Genomic DNA, 13,337 nt, shown 5'->3' with positions numbered 1-13,337 from the left:
ATAAAGCGCAACAAAATCTCATATTTCTGCCTTTAGTTCTAGGAACTGCCCTTTTGAAAGTCGTCAATAGACTGCTATCACTGCATCCCTTCTAATAGTAGAAAATACACTTTGTTTCCTAATTATGCACAGCACACACGCACATTACTGAGAAAACCCACGCAAAAGTATTAAATTCCGCCACATATATAGTATGTTTGCACTATGCAACTCCCCCACCACAGCAACAGTGTCTTTTCAGCCCACTAATCAAATTGTGTTTAATTACATGAGTTGGATTATACAGGAGAAAGCCTAGGTCAGCAGGACAAGAGCCCAGACTCACTTAGGGAAACATCAAACCCTCCAGTGTTGAAATTCAATGTTACAGCTTTCACGAATGAAGTAGGGAAAACTGAAAGACAAAGCCTTTTCGCTAAAATGGAGCCCTTGGCAGGCTGAAAGTATATCTCATCATGTCAAATTAGTTATGAGGTTCTAAAGGCCTCATAGACTGAGATGAAGTGCTAATTCCAGTACTTGCTGTCTCAAGCAAGCATGGTGTTTTACTTACTAATGTTATTTCTGAATAGGATTATAGCCTAAAAAATGCTTCTGCTGCAAAGAACGTTACTCCAAAAAATACTGCAAACAACGGTCAAAAAGAAGAGGAACTGAAATCAAGTGTCAAGAATGGTTGGCATTTATCTAACAAGCTTCATTTGGTGACTGCCAAGCATTTAATCAGCAGAGTTGGGTTCAGTTTAAAGGGGTTATAGGTTAATAAGTGTTTATCCACCATAATCTTTATTGTGCTCAAAAGCAGTTTACCTATGATAACACCATCATGCTAATAAGCTAGCACATTGACCGATAAGATGCCTTTTTTTAAACTTTCTATGTTCTCCACAGTCGAGGAGGATTTGCAGACTAATTTATTATGAGCTTTAGCGAAGCTGTTTATGTTCAGACAGATAAGGCTCAGATTAAACACGGTCCTTTATCAGCATGCAGCACATTCAAAAGACACTGTTTCAATTTAATTAATTGCCCAGAAGACAAGGTGCAAGGCAATTATTTTCCATACTTAGACATTGCTGCGAAAATATGGACAAGAAGGACCATAAGTGGGAACAGATCCAGGAACAGAGCCTCTTTAGCCTCTTGCATCTCTGATCGGTCTACCCAGAGAGCTTTTTAGCCGTCAGATGAGCCAATCTGGAATATGCCTATAAACCTAAAATGCAACTCTAGAGATTTATTGACTTAAGCTGTGTTCAAAATCGCCCACTCGCTCCCTCATTCACTAATCCCCAAATAGTGTATGCTGGTTGAGTGCACTACATCAGCAAGAGGAAAACAAAAAGAAACGAGTGAACTCGGATGTTGCTGACGTTGCCTGCTGATCCAGGATAAATCGAGTCAGATTACCTGATCATGACCCAAGAAAATAATGAATGAATGCCTGACAATCTAGACAGAAACTGACCTAGCAAAAAGACATTCAACCATAATGAGATGCAAGTATTATTTTTATAGGTTATATATTAATTATCTTCAAATTAAGTAATTAATTGGGGAACATTAACTAAAATATTCATATGAAAATATTTCTCCCGTTTAAGAAAATTGATTTTTTGATTATTTAACTTATATTTTACAGTTTACTAATATAGTAATAACTGTTTTGTTAAGCTTTGTTTTACCAATAAATTGGAGACTGCGAAGTGACAACGTGTCATCATTTTCACAATAAAACGTTTGTGAGAGAGTATTTCAGGGAAATGTTTAGTTTATATGTCTCCTTTTCTTTTAAGTGGCACAACAATTGACAACAGTGTTCAAGTGTGCAGTACAACATAACAACACATTGAAACAAGTATAAGAGATAATAACAGTGATTATCATAAATCTAATCATTTAAATTATTAACTAATAGAGGAATGAAAGACTTTTGTACCTTTCCACAGCGAGATTATAAAACTGATGGCAGGGAATAAGTAGCTTATTACGTCAGAAACATTTCTAATGCTCAATGTCACGACCAACTATTGGAAATGAATGTTATAAAGCAATGCAAAAAAGGAAAAAACTATTAATATCTACGCATCACAGATTCTTTTATTGAAATACCTGAGCGTAATAAACATCAAGAGCTTGTCATTTGAGAAGCTGAATGGACCAACAGAGCGCACAAAGCTTTATTAGGCATTGATGCATTTCTCAACTAAACTATAGGCTATCCTTTAATACAAACACTCTCACATCTGACAGATGTTTTATTAAAACATCCACCCCTGGGATGCTGTTGCACAAAAAGTTCATCAAAGGAGTAAATGGTGTTGTGATGAACATAATTCAATTACAATTCACGTCTAAAGACTATCGCTACTCTAATCAGTGCTTGTCAAAATAACCCATTTCGTTCACTAATATTTCGCATTTTAGACCAACGGTCTTTGCCTCGATGAAACACATGAACTTTCGTAAACCTACCTGGATGCTGATCAGCTGAAGGTGCGGCCCCTTCCGAGAAGACTGCTGCTTTTATAAAGGTGAAAATGCGATGTTTTTGCTTTTACCCTAACAGAGGAAAAACGCCGGCAAGTTTTCTCAGGAGAAAATTGTGTCGGGACCTGCTGTCAGTAATCCAAGTGAGTCCTCTCGGTTGTCGTCTTGGGTTTCTGGACGAGACGCTTGTGCAGCGCGTCTGAATGTGAAGCAGCAAACACACACACACACACACACATACATATACACACACATACACGGCTGTTCACTCTCAGCTGTCTGTCTCCAGCTCCAGCAGACAACAAAAGTCCACCCATTACCGTAAAGCGTCGGAGAGAAGCGCATTAAACTAGCGTCATCAGGGGTAATTGTTTAATGGAAAATACTATAGTGTTTTTGAACCATACTATAGTAAAGTGCTTGAACGTATATGCTGTGGTAATTTTAAGTTGCTGTGGTAAATAGTTATAGCTATAGTAAGAAAGAAAAAATTACCCACAGATGTAGTTTTGTACAACTACAGTATTCATTCATTCATTCATTCATTCATTCATTCATTCATTCATTCATTCATTCATTCATTCATTGGTTCATTCATTCATTGGTTCATTCATTGGTTCATTCTTTCATTCATTCATTTTCTTTTTGGCTTAGTCTCATTATTATTCTGGGGTCGCCACAGCGGAATGAACCGGCAACTTATCCAGCATATATTTTACGCAGCAGATACCCTTCCAGTTGCAACCCAGTACTGGGAAATATCCGCGTACTCTCATACAGTATGGACATTTTTTTAACATACCCAATTCACCGATAGCGCATGTCTTTAGACTTGTGGGGCAAACTAGAGAACCCAGAGGAAACCCATGCGAACACGGGGAGAACATGCAAACTCCACACAGAAATGCCAGTTGACCCAGCAGAGGCTCGAACCAGTGACCTTCTTGCTGTGAGGCAACAGTGCACCCACTGTGCCGCTGTGTCGCTCCAACTACAGTATTACACAATAAAAATAAATACAGTACAGTATTTATTAATTTATCACTTCACTATAGTTACTACTACAGTAGCCTATATTGTAGGTCAATCATTCATTAATAAAGTGGTAACATTGTATAGAATACCCTTTATAGGTTGGATCATAAATGCATATACTATAAATTTCTCTTTCAAGTGGGCATTGATGAAGTGTATACAAAATAAAAGAGAGATAAAGAAAATAAAACTGGTTTTGACTTGTTTTACAATTGTTACATTTTTTTTTGCAATTCTCATTTAATATTGCACAACATTCTCACATTTTTTTCACCATTCAGAACTGTGAAAACTAAACACGGAATTTTCAAGGCTAAAGGTATTATTTTTAGCCATCGCGCAAGGGTTTATATGTTTTAATTCTGATTCTTTTTCTGACAGAATTGCAAGTTTATCCTGTTTTCAGGTTAAGATGATCCCTATGACATCAGATGCATCAGGTCAGCATTACCATTTCAACATGTTAAAATGAAGGGTGTCACGGTGGCGCAGCAAGAGCATGATCCTCTCACAGCAAGAAGGTCACTGGTTCGAGCCACGGCTGGGTCAGTTGGCATTTCTGTGTGGAGTTTGCATGTTCTCCCCATGTTCATGTGGGCTTCCAGTTCAAAGACATGCGCTATAGGTGAATTGGGTAGGCTAAATTGTCCGTAGTATATGTGTGTGTGAATAGGAGTGTTATGGGTGTTTTCCAGTGATGGGTTGCAGCTGGAAGGGCATCTGCTGCTTAATTAATATATGCTGGATAAGTTGGCAGTTCATTTCGCAGTGGCGACCCCAGATTAATAAAGGCACTAAGCAGAAAATGAATGCATGAACGTTAAAGTGGCACCCAAAATGGAAAACTCTGTCATAATTTTCTCACCCTTAACCTGTTCCAAATCTGCTTGAGTTTCTTTCTTCTGCTAAACACAAAAGAAGATATTTTGAAGAAAGCTATAAACCAGTGACTATATTCTTTCATAGGTTTCCACCTTCCTATTATCCCTTTCATTTATTTCTTTCTTCAGTCAAAAAGAAATGAAGGTTTTTAAAAACATGCAGGATTTTTCTCAATATATTGGTTTGAACTTTCAAATGCAGCATCAAAGGGCTCAAAATGATCCCAAACAAGGAGCAAGGTCTTACCTATAGCAAAACAATTGGTCATTTTTCAAAAGAATAAAAAAATAAAATTATATACTTTTTACCACAAAATCTTATCTCATACTTGCTCTTGGATGCAAGTATTCAAATAGATTTTTTTAAAGAAAATGATTAAAAGAATCTTATTCCTCATCTGGGTTGATTTAGAGTCCTTTGAAGCTGCATTGAAACTGCAGTTTGAAAGTTCAAACCACCGAGCGCCATAGAGGAAAAATCTTGCACGTTTTCTTATAAAATCTTAATTTTTGTTTTGAATTAAGAGAGAAATTGGCATCTTTGATGATGAAGGTGTGAGTTAATTATGAGAAAATTTTCATTCTGGAGTCTGAACATGAACTGGCTCTTTAATATGCATATTTAATGTGCTCTTGTGACTTGTGTTTCAATTTTGATGGGTAACTTCTACATTATTTTTTCACACCTACCTACAGTAAATCACTTTTGCTAAACACGTAAATGAAAAAATGCAGGTTATGGAAGCTAAAGTGAAAGACTTTATGGTTTTTGTGGCACTGTAAGTGTTTACACTACAAAAGAAATCGAGCCGAAATTTCAACTTTATCTGGAAGTGTTTAGAACAGAAACATTTACACCTGTATTTAGTGTTGTCTGCTTTTGATCAGATTGCTGGATTGGTGTTGTCAGATAAAGTTTGAAATATACTGTAAACTTGCAACAGAGATTAACGTTTGTAAAGATGAAAAGTCGTAACAGTGGGAACAAACAACAGCAAGAAAAAAAAGTAAAAATTGTGACTTTTAATTATACTATTGTGAATACTCAACTATATTATTTTATTTAAAACATTTAGAACATTTTTATTTCTTATTGACATAGTAAATGTCAAGAGTTTCCTTCAAAATCTGTAACTGAGAAATAACTTTTGTAAGGCCACCATGAATACAGATTTAGTTGAAGCCAGAATTATTAGCATCCCTATGAATTATTATTTTTTTAAGCATTTCCCAAATGATGTTTAACAGAGCAAGGAAATTTTTACAGCATGTCTGATAATATTTTTTTATTCTGGAGAAAGTCTTGTTTGTTTAATTTTGGCTAGAATAAAAGTAGTTTAAAAAAAAAAAAAAACATTTTAAGAAAAAAATTATAAGCCCCTTCAAGGCTAACAATTCTGAATTTCACCTTTATGTAAAAAAGAGTTGTGTAAGACTTTAAAATATATTATTTTCCTTATAAATTCAGTCATTATAATCAATCAACATAACATATCAGACAAGTATCTTTATTTCCAGTAACACTGATAAGAAAACTTTTACAAATAATGTTACAAAACCTGTCACTAGGGCCTTTTCAAAAGATACAACTTTTGTACCTAATAGGTGCATACTGCTACTTTAAAAGTACGCTTTTTTACCTTTAAGTTAAAAAGTTATACCTTTAAAGGGCACCTATCCATACAGCAGTGGATATTAACATGTATCATTTAACATTTGCCATGCAAAAACAGTGCGAAGTTAAACACGCATGCTGTGTGTGTGTCTATGTGTGTGCGTGAACTTTGTAATGACACTGCGTGTGACTCATCATTGCAGAAAGGCTTGATTTAACTTCACAACAAATAATCATTGGGAAAGTTCTTACTGTAGTATTTCTCGCAAACATTACTTGAGATCTGCTTCCCTCATGTCTGTCACTGTGATGTTTATCTGACGCAGCTGAGGTGGAGATTAAGGGACACTCTAATAGGCATTTGGGAACGGTGTCCGAGGAGAACTATAGCATTAAAGGCACAGGCCACAAAAACAGCTACATTGTGATCAGAGCAGAACATTTCAACATCCGAAAGATATAATAAATAATCTGATGGGTGTTTTGAGCATTTTAACTACTGACACCTTGAAAAAGGGGTAAAATAGGTGCCCTTTAATGTACGACGGTGTACACATTTGTACTTTTTAGGTATTTTTAAGGACAAAAGTGGACCTGTTAGACACAAAAAAATTGTAAAAGATTTAAAAACATACCACATCAGTAATAGGTTTAGAGTGTGTGTGCTTTTACTCATGGAAATAGCCCAAAAGTCAGCCAATCAGTTTAGAGTTTACTAGGCTTTAAAAGTGCTTTCCGGTTTTATGTGCAATATTCATCAGACGGTCAGTGAACGGTCAGACCGAGGCTGAGATTACCACCGATATGCCCTTGAGCAAGGCACATAAACCCAAGTTGCTTAAGGGGATGCTATAAATTGTCTACAAGTCTACAAAAATCTCAAATAAAGTAATCAATTTGCTAGTAAAAGCAATTAATTTAAATCAACCACATTTTACTGCCGTTATTTGCATGCAAATGATTGTTAGGTAACAAAACATCATGCAAACACAAGATATGGATGTGTTTTCGCAATAGAGGTGTTCAGCTGGTGCATTAGGCCCAAGAGAGTCACTCAACTGCAGGGTAAATGATGGATCTTAGGTGGGAGCATTCAAGGGTGTTTGCTATTGCTGATGCTAGAGTTTTTAGGCTAGATACGTCATCATCATCATCACTCACAATGAATGCTGATCTGTTTTTTGGAAATGAGTTATGAGCAAAATGTGTCTGAACACCAAAGATTTTGGTGATGCTGAAACTCAGAGTTTTTGGAAAGAAGATGCATGAAATATTTAGTCTGTAATCTCACGTCAAATTAAGTTTTGATGTGAGAATTGATTGCCGCCGGCTGGTTTGAAGTGGGGCACACATATGGACCACTTGGGGTTATCGAAGAATGATGACAGCAAAAAAGAAAAAAAAAAGTCAGCTCTGTCCTTGTCATCCGTTCTCATGGTAACAGAGGCAGGAAAAGTAATGTTCAGCAAAGCAGCAGAGAAGAATGACAGCGGAGGATTACGCACCAGTATGAGGCATTAAAACATCTTTACAGCAACCAGCAAAAGAGTCAGGCTGTCATGTTACATTTCTTGGATTGTCGAGAAAAAAAAACTGTAAAGCACTTTTTAAAATCTTAGTCAGGTTTGCTAACAGTCAGTTTAAATATTATTTTTTTATTTAAAAGAGGGATGCTGTGAAAATTGTGCAATTACCAAGTCATGTAAATTTTGTGATTACCTTACTTTTGCATTTTGAAGGTTTTTTTTTTTTTTTGTACAAACTTTTTGGGAGGAGAGTATTTAAATGTTTTAACCACATTTCTTGAATATACACTTTATTAGATAGACCCTTTTTTGCCTTCAGAACTGCCTTAATGCTTTGTGGCATTGAGTCAACAAGGTCCTGTAAATAAATCTCAGATAATTTGGTCCATATTGAAATGATAGCTTCATGCAGTTGCTGCACATTTTTCGGCTGCCCATCCAGGCACGTGCACACATAGGGCTCAACCTGTGCAGTGCACATGCCCTTTTTTTTCTTGGATAGAAAGTGCCCTTCCAAAATTATCTGAAGTGCCCCCGCTACAAAAACCGTCAACTGTAGCCGGTTTCCTGTTCTGAGCTGACAGGAGTGGCACCTGGTGTGGTCTTCTGCTGCTGTAGCCCATCCGCCTCAAGGTTGGACGTGTTGTGTGTTCAGAGATGCTCTTCAGCATACCTCGGTTGTAATGAGTGGTTATATGACTTACTGTTGCCTTTCTATCAGCTCAAACCAGTCTGTTTACTTATAAAGCCAGTCATAAGTGTCAATTTTTGACAAATTGGGTTTATACATTACTTGAAAGATGAATAATTAAGCTTTCTATTGATGTATACTTTATTAGGATATGACAATATTTGGTTGAGATACAAATAAAAATACTGAGAAATCACCTTTTCTCTCTAAATGAAGTGTTTAGGGATACATATTACTAATCATTAATTACATTTTGATATGTTTACAGAATGAAATTGAACATATATGTTCAAGGAACATGATCTTTATTTTATAACAATTTTTGGCATGAAACAAAAATAGACCATTTTGACCCATACAATATATATTTTTGGCTAAGTATACCTGTGGACTGGCTTTGAGGTCCAGGTTCACATCTGACTATTTCTAATTTTTACTGATCTAATTATTATTATTATTATTATTATTATTATTATTATTATTGTTGTTGTTGTTGTTGTTAATAATTCTGCAAATACTAAAGAATAAAAAAAGTTATTATTAATAGTTATTATTGTTCCTAAGTTCAAAACAATTTCCTTCCTTCATTCATTAATTTTTCTTCAGCTTAGTCCCTTATTTATCAGGGGTTGTATACAGGGGTTCCGCCACAACGGAATGAACAGCCAACTATTTCAGCATATGTTTCACTCAGATGCCCTTCCAGCAGCAACCCATTACTGGAAAACCCCCATTTACACTCATACACTCCATCCAATTCACCTGTAGTGCATGTTTTTTGGCTGTGGGGGAAACCGGAGCACCTGGAGGAAACCCATGAAACACGCTGAGAACATGCAAACTCCACACAGAAATGCTAACTGGCTCAGCCAGGATTCAGCTACTTTCTTGCTGTGAAACAACAGTGCTAACCACTGAGCCACCACATCAAAATAATGATTGACTTATTTTAAAGTTCAGTTGTTTAACTGAAATCTTGGTGTGTTCAATAGTATCTGGAAGCAGCCTTGATGATGCAACCTGAGATTGCATCACTCAGAGATGCAATGTCAGACACAATGCACTCAATGGAGTGAATGACGTCACTGTGACAGGTAGGGTTAGGGGTGGGGTTAGGTGAGCGCATTAAAAAGCATTGGATGCAGCTTAGACTGCACTGCACCAGGTCTACATCCAGACCCCTCTCGGAGAGTTACTGATAGTTATAAAAAAACTTTTAAACTTTTATGACTTGAAAAAACAAACAATATTTTGCAGTTAATATAAATGAAGTTACCATATTTGATTCTTGTGAAAGCATCTTTGTTGCCAGCTTGTACTGATGGAAACTCATACATCAGTCATTCTATGTCAGAGGACAAACAAGTAAATGAGAGCTGATTGAGAATGCAGGTCCATGTATGGGGGAGGAGCATCGGGGCCGGAATTTGCTCAGAGAAGCGGTGCCGCCACATTGATAAGAGTGTGTGATAATGTTGACAGAGGGAGACAGCAGGGGACAAGAGGCAGACATGAGGGCAAGTAATGACAAGCAGAAGCTCATGCCCACATGTGCTTGCATTTATTCACATTCACAGAGACAAAGTGCAGACAGCAAATATACTTCAAGTCTGAAGACATGAAGGTTATTTTCTTCAGTTCAGTAAGCCATAAATCAACACATGATGCTGAGAGTATATGTCCTAAAGTTTTGAGAGTTGTCTAAACTGAACTTTTCACTCTTACTAAACTGAATTTTACAAGCCAACATTTGTTTTAGAGATGAGGAATGATAAGCATAAAATGTGACAAAACACTCTAAATGATTACTGTTTGATTATGTTGGAATATCATGCCAATTCCATGCGTGTTCAATAAGAAAAGGTCTGGAGAGTTTTTTCTTCAATGCCAAAAATATTAGTAATTTATTAGATACAAATGAATAATTCGATGACAGAGCTCTGGGTTACATTACCCCAATGCAATACAAGAATTACATTCAAGAGGTTCGCAACTAACATACATTTCTTTACTCCAGCATATATACACAACTGATCTTAACAGGTGGAGTTTTGGTGTAACATCATTTGTCAGTCATTGTTCAGTCCTCCATTGGCCGCACCTTTGACATACTTCCTCTTTTTCTACGAATTCTCTGCACAACAACAAAGTATACATCTTTCTGTGTTCTGAGTTCAGTTTTAACACCTCTCTTCAGACAGGAAGTTTCTGCAGAGCTGAATTTAATTTTGGACCCGCATATATCTACTTCTGCAAGAATCCTAATTAGTATGCACAGCAACTCACACACAACATTAGAAGTTCAGTTAATATACAAATAGACCGATACAAATAATTGTTTGATTAAAAGAAAAAGAGACAAAAAATAATAAAAAAATTATTCCTATTTTACAACAATTATTACTACATTTATTATAAATTTATAATTTATTAATTGTTTGTTTGTTTGCTTGTTTCTTGTTTGTTTTGTACAAACTTGTCCATATTAATACCTCAAGGGTACAGATTATTAGTACCTAAAAAGTACAAGTGTCCCTCTTAATATTTTAGGTACTAATATGTACCCTTGAGGTATTAATATGGATCTTCTAGGTACAAATTTGTACCTTTCCAAAAGGTATCACCCTAGTGACAGATCGCATACCTTTATTTCTGAGAGTGTAGAATAAATCCAAGTTGCCACTTCGTCTATAGCAATGGACCCAAGATGTTCAAAGTCCATGTAGGAACCACAAACATTCTATGTTACTTCAGTAGCTCAACTGTAATCATTCAAAGCTTTAAGAATATTTAAAAAACTGTTAAAACAACTTTGTTCACCAGATTAGTGTGTGCATTTATTATGGGCAATATTTACTAATGGTAATTCTTAACAACTGTGCATACTGATGACTTGACATGGCAGAGAATATATACTGTATGTGATCAGTCACATTTGAGTAATTCCATGCAAATATCAGCTTTCCATGAAAAAAAAAAGTTTTCATTAAAATAGCAAAACCCTTTCAAAGTTTTTTAGGCTTGTATCTTACAGTAATGTAAAAAAATATCTCGTCCAATGTTTTGAAAAAATTATATCCAATTTACCAAATCTGTCACATCCATAACAAAGCTTCTTCCTCATAAATAGAAAAATGTTAAATAAAATAAAAATCAACATTTTTTATTCTTTAGTGAGCCAACTCTTATCTTTTTGGTTAGCATCATTTATGTTGGGTTGTGTGGTTTAATTCACAAATTATGCTGTAAACTGTAAACTTGCATACTCTTTTGGTTACATCCCCAAAAGTGTTCTTGGAGCATCATGTGATGACGATTGAACTGAACATGTACTTACGATGAATATAGACTAATGGGATTCTGTTTAATAGCAGGAGAGCTCTTGGATTGGATTGATCACCAATACTAACAGCATTTACATTTGAAACATAAGCATTGACAATAATAACAATGACATGCATTTAGACCAGGGGTGCTCAATCCTGTTTCTGGAGATCTACCTTCCTGCAGATTTCAGTTGCTACCCATATCAAACACACCTGAACCAATTAATTAGGACCTGAACACCACTTGATAATTACAGGCAGGTGTGTTTGATATGGGTAGCAACTGAAATCTGCAGGAAGGTAGATCTCAGGAACAGGATTGAGCACCCCTGATTTAGACAATAAAGTAGGCCTACTTTCTATTGCTGACATCAAATAAACTGTTCTTTGAAATTTCAGTAACACTTTATAATAACTACACACTATGAATCATCTGTTAAAGATTATTAAATAGATTAATTCATTATTTGTTATGCATTAACTTTACAATAATAACAATAACTCTGACAATAATTCTACAATAAGCAGTTTAAGCAGTTGGTAAATGATTAATAAACTATTCAAATCAACATTTATATATTTTATTATTCAGGCATATAGTAATGGTTACTATGCATGTTAATAAATGCCTTAGTTACTCAACTTCACGTAGATTTAAATTGTGACCTAATCTAAAGTGAGGACTATTTAAGCTTTATAAATCCCTTATTAATTTAACAATATATTATGATTTCAATGTTATTTAGTGAAGTTTAAACTGTACATTACTTTTGTTTTACATAACATTGAAAAGATTTATTTTTCATTTGATACAGTTTCAATTGTGTATCTTTAAATGTATAGAAATTAAGTCCTTTATTATTTTTTCCTGTTTAGAATATAAACGAGCCTTTAATTGTCATTTATAAGAGATTTATAAAGCATAAATAGTCCTCACTTTAGGTCACAAAACTAGATGAAGTTGAGGTAATAAAGCATCTATAATGTGAAAAAAATAAACATTAACAAAGCATAAAAACAAGGCACATTATAAATGTGCTTATGTCAAGAATACAGCATTTGTAGTGGTATTTATAAACAACTTACTAACATCTGTTAAAGTTAATACTTAACAAATGATGAACTGTTTGCTAATCCTTAATAAATGATTAATAGTGTGTAGCAACTGTAGTATTACCGACATTTCTTTTGAGTTCAATTTTGAACAGCATGGCATATCAATTTTGTAAGGTAGTTGCTTCATGCAAAAAAAAAGTTTAAAAACAATTCACTAACTGAAGTAATGTCCTAGAAGTGAGTACAGCAAAATCTCATTATACTGAAAAAAAAGATTAATTTGTTTTTGTCAGACTAAGTGCAGAGATTGGCTGTAAATATACAAACTTTTAACATAATGATACATTTTTACATAACCCCAAACGCCTGCCTCTCTCGCTCTCTCTGCATTGCACAATCTCACATACACAGCCCTCTCTAGTTTAATTGAGTGCAGAGGACAAACACTTAGGAGACACAGCAGCAGTCTAAAAGCATCCAGTGTGAGACGTTTCATAAATGAGTGTAATCGTGGCCATATGGCAGCTTCTGAGAGCCTGAACCACATGTCTGGAAAAAAATATCACTGACTCCTCATTTCACACAGCTCTGCCAGCCCAGCTCTCCTGAATGCATTCAATAGGCCTACCTGTTTATCTGCAGATCACAGTATGGCTATATATATATATATATATATATATATATATATATATATATATATATATATATATATATATA

General features: G+C 35.2%; 1 protein-coding gene across 2 annotated transcripts in view; it reads right to left on the bottom strand.

Moving 5' to 3' along the window:
- dok4 (docking protein 4) overlaps positions 1-2,719 on the bottom strand; it is a 97,496-nt gene extending 94,777 nt beyond the window's left edge. For both annotated transcript variants that reach the window (XR_012383318.1, XM_692273.8), the window contains exon 1: positions 2,476-2,719. The gene's annotated coding sequence lies outside the window, so the exon portion shown is untranslated. The remainder of the gene's footprint in view (positions 1-2,475) is intronic.
- Positions 2,720-13,337: the final 10,618 nt, after the last annotated feature.

The sequence above is a fragment of the Danio rerio genome, chromosome 7 (genome assembly GCF_049306965.1).
Source record: "Danio rerio strain Tuebingen ecotype United States chromosome 7, GRCz12tu, whole genome shotgun sequence".
NCBI classification, from domain to species: domain Eukaryota; kingdom Metazoa; phylum Chordata; class Actinopteri; order Cypriniformes; family Danionidae; genus Danio; species Danio rerio.
This window is presented reverse-complemented; position numbering and strand designations above follow the sequence as displayed.